This window comes from Acomys russatus, chromosome 25, assembly GCF_903995435.1.
Source record: "Acomys russatus chromosome 25, mAcoRus1.1, whole genome shotgun sequence".
NCBI classification, from domain to species: domain Eukaryota; kingdom Metazoa; phylum Chordata; class Mammalia; order Rodentia; family Muridae; genus Acomys; species Acomys russatus.
Genome location: NC_067161.1, coordinates 31,509,720 through 31,514,428, shown reverse-complemented (window position 1 = coordinate 31,514,428; position 4,709 = coordinate 31,509,720).

Sequence of the window (4,709 nt, the reverse complement as noted above, 5' to 3'; positions counted from 1 at the left end):
CACAGGACCTAAGAGCTGAGCATGACCCACCTGTACTCTTGACTCCCAAAAGGATATTAACTGAAAGCCATGGAGGGACCTGAGGAGGCAGTGACAGCACGCCAGCCAGCCATAAGCAAAATGATGTCCAGGACTTGGAGGCCTTTCTTAAGGGTGGCCAGGGAAGATGCTCCTCAGGAGATAGTATTTAGGGAGGGAAACTGCCATTCAGAGGTGGGGAAGGAAAGGGGTCTAGACAGGTGTGAGGACCTGCGGGGAGAGGACCAGGTGGGATGAGTTGGGCATATCTGGGAACTTGGAGTGTGTCACTCCAGTGTGACTGAGTGGAAGAGAGTGGCTACCCTAGCCGGGGCATCCCAGCCTCTCGCAGAGAAACTCATCTCACTGGGCCTACATGGAGCAGGGATCTAGAGGGGCTGTTTCTTTAAGGATGGCCCCCAGTCTCTTTAAGAATGGCCCAAGCAGAGCATCTCAGCCTGAATCCTCAGTGGCAGCATCATCTGGAGGCTTCATCCCACAACCACATGCTGGGTGCTGTGGCAAAGTGACTGCCACATGCCTGCTCCATTATTAGGGAAAAGTTTTTATTGTAAACAAGAGAGAGAGGGCCAGGCGTGGTGGCACACGCCTTTAATCCCAGCACTGGGGAGGCAGAGGCAGGAGTATCACTGTGAGTTAGAGGCCAGCCTGGTTTACAAAGGGTCCAGAACAGCCAGGGCTACACAGAGAAACCCTGCGGGGAGGGGGTGGGAGGGTGGGTGGAGAGATTGAGAAAGAAAATATCCAGAGGTATCTGCAAGAGTATCGTGGAGATAGCCAGAGATTAGGGGTAGGTCTCAGGGGGGAAAACATTGCCTCTATATAAACAAACATGTTTCTGGGAGGAGGAGGCCTGGGTATGGGAGGGTTCCCCCCACCCACCTGGGGGTTGGGGGTTGTTTCAAGACAGGGTTTCTCCTGTAGTCCTTGCTGTCCTGGACTCGCTTTGTAGACCAGGCTGGCCTCAAACTCACACAAGAGATCTGCCTGTCTCTGCCTGTCAAGTACAGGCGTGCACACCAAGCCTGGCTTAGCATGGGGGCTTTGGAATGTCTAATTAGTGAGTAGGGACTGAAGGAGCCTGGGAGCCAGCACGGGCTTTGATGTACACTATAGGTGTATGTCAGTGGGAAACCATGTCCCTTTGGCCAGAGACAGGGAATGACTTCTTTTAGGGATGAAAACCCATTTCGTAGGTTCCTGAGGAATACTGGCTTTTATCTCACCACCAGAAATCCTTCTACAGTCCAGCTTGAGCTCATTTCTACATTTGTGGATTACCTGAAACCAAAAAATGTGAATCAAACTGGAGAAAAACCATTGCCAGGCCTTGGGGGAACCCAAGGAGACAGATGGCAGAGGTCCTGTCCACTCTGCTCTTCTCACAGAACCTACCTCTTTTTTTTTGTTTTGTTTTGTTTTTTGGAGACAGGGTTTCTCTGTGTAGCCTTGGCTGTCCTAGACTCACTTTGTGGACCCGGCTGGCCTCGAACTCACAGCGATCTGCCTGCCTCTGTCTCCCGAGTGCTGGGATTAAAGGTGTGCGCCACCACGCCCGGCCAGAACCTACTTCTTGACTTAGGTCTCTTCTGTGTTCCTGACACATCTACCTCAACCCGTTTAAGGCCTCTACCCTGACTTTACTGGAAGCCTATGCTCCCAAAGGCCAACAGATAATTAGTCACTTGTGGGGAATAACCTGGGGAGGGGCAGCAAGTTTTCCCACTCCTGACCCAGTTCCCCAAGATGAGGCCAGTCAAGCGCCCAACGATAGTCAACAGTCCTATCTTTTGATTCAGGTGCTGACGTTTCTCCTTTCCTCCATTCTGGGCTTCAGAGGGTGAGGAAGGACAGGGGAAGCCATGGGAAAAAAAACATTAGACACTCGCAAGATTCATGGTCTGATTTATCTTGGCAACCTTGTCCCCTGAAGGTTCACTTTCAGAGACACAGACACACAGACACACACAGAGACACATACACACAGATAGATACAGACACATTCACGCACAGATACAGACACACAGACACAGACACACTCACACATAGATACAGACACACACAGATAAACAAAGACACATAGACACACCACACACACACACACACACAAAGATAGACACAGACACAAAGACACACACACCACAGACACACACAAAGATAGACATAGACAAAGACACAAAGACACACACACACACACACACACACACACACACACACACACACACACACACACACACACGGAGCCCAAGACCCTTCTCCATCCTGCCTTACAGCAATGGCAGCAGCTTGGGATCCCCCAGCTAAGATCATGATCATGAGACTCTGAGTCACTGCCTGGCCCAGGCCACCTGACTGCATCCAGCAGAGAGGGCCCTGCCAGGGGGTTCCCCAACCACTGCCTTGTTTACCTCCCTGGCTGGCCTGGGAACTAGGAAGACAGCCTGGGCTGCTCTAGGCAATCCGGCATGATGGCCTGGCCTGGAACCCAGGGCATCTCCCAGAGACAGGAGTCTCTAGGCCAACTTTCCCAGGGCCCCATTTCCTGACATTTCTCTTTCTTCCACTGGTGACAAAGCTAAGCAGCTCCTGGTGATTCCCCGTTGGCTTCTAGGCCCATAGGAAGCATTAAGGCTCGCAGGCCACTATGCTGCTGAGTCATGCTTGGCCAGCAGCAGCCATCAGGATTAACGTGTGTGGCCCCCCCCCGCCCTTTTTTTTTTCCTTAGCAGAGGCTCCTGCAGGGTAAGAGGCCTTTTCCTCTTTTCCTGGGCTACCAACTTGATGGAGTGTGGGTGGAGGGTGGGAGACCCTCAGATGGAATTGCCCTCCACAGGACAGGGCATAGGTGTGAACCTTCCAGCCAGCAGAGAAAAGGCTTTTACACCCCTGTGGCAAATCACTGTCCCTTGCTGAGTCTTCCTAACAATTGGAGGCTTCTCTGCTCCCACAAATCCAGCTCCTAGAGAGGCCCCGGGGAAAGATGGGAATCAGGACCCTAGGCACTTGCCTTAGGGAGATGATTCGAGCTCTGGTTTGCCCAGCCCGTCTACTGTAAGTTTGTCTATTGACAGGACTGTGCCTGAAGGCCTTACAGGGTGACACTCCTCCACGGCCTGGGTTCCTGCTAAGAGCTCCTTTTACTTTTATTCATTTCATTTGCTTCTGAGAGGACTTGCTATACCAGCCTGGGCTAGCTCTGAATTAGAAATCTTCCTGGCTCAGTTTACCAAGTGCTGGGGTTACAGATGGGTGTCATCATGACAGCTAACAAGTCACTTTTGCCAGAGAAAGCAGTACTTCCTGGTTTTGGCTTTTGCACTGAGGGTTGCTGTCACTGAGCTATATCCCTAAGCACCAAATCCCCACTGGTAGTAACCCCGTGAGGTGTATACTAAAGTGTATACCCAGCCCTTTTATTTTATTTTATCTTATTGTATTTATTTATTTATTTATTTATTTATTTTTGAGAGGCCTCAAGTAGCTGGGGTCGGTTTTGAACTCCTGAGCCTCTTGCCTCTAATTCCCAAGTGCTAGGATTAGTTTCTTTCTTTCTGTTTTGTTTTGTTTGTTCGTTTTTTGTTTTGAGACAGGGTTTCTCTGTGTAATAGCCCTGGCTTTCCTGGATTTGCTTTGTACAACAGGCTGGCCTCGAACTCATGGCGATCCTCCTGCCTCTGCCTCCGGAGTACTGGGATTAAAGGCATGTGCCACCACTTCTGGCTCTTTCTTTCTTTCTGTCTTTTTTTTTCGAGACAGGGTTTCTTTGTGTAACAGAACCCTGGCTGTCCTGGATTCACTTAGTAGACGAGACTGACCTTGAACTCACAGAGATCTGCCTGCCTCTGTCTCCTGAGTGCTGGGACTAAAGGTAAGCACCACCACACCCAGGTAGCATCACTTTCTATTTTGAGACAATTTCACCAAACTGCTGGGGGCGACCTTGAATTTGGTATCCTCCTGCCTTAGCATCTAAAACAGCTGGGTTACAAGCCTATGGCACAGGACTGGTTCCTAGTTGTAGGGCAGGTGGTCTGATCCCTTTGGCCAACAGGGCCTGAGCTATATACACGCACGCACGCACGCACGCACGCCCGCACGCCACGGGCGCTGGTGTCCTGGCTACCTAGGATGGGTTTGTGGAAAGTCTGCCAGTGTTTCTTCAACACTTCTCAATCTGATCCTTGTTAAACTGGATCAGGCCTAAGTTAGAGGGGTAATGTCCTTTTATCCTGTTAGGGCCTGGTCATGTATGCCAGGGAGAGAGAGTATGGTGGAGGACTACCCCTGGGACACTAAGCTTGAAAGGCTCAGAACAGCATCTTGTGAACCATCTTGTTCGGCCCTCCTCGCTTCTGCGCTTGGCATCCCCCTTGATTTAGGGACAACACTGCTGAGTCATAGGCAGGCCCAAACCAGGTAGGCCCCAAGGCTCGGACACTTACGGGTCCTTTTCCCAACAAGTGGAGATGAGGCTGGTCTCTTGGGGTCACCCATGTATTGGGAGGGAGAAAAAGGGCTTGTCAGTGAGAGCAACCCCTTCCCCATACCTGACAGGGGCCCCAGTCAAGGGGGCTCGCGCGGCAGCCCAGCCAGCTGGGGGGCGGGATTCAGAGAGATCCCGCCCACACGGGGCGTGGCTCCTCGTTTCCTATAAAGGTTGGGCTCGGCGC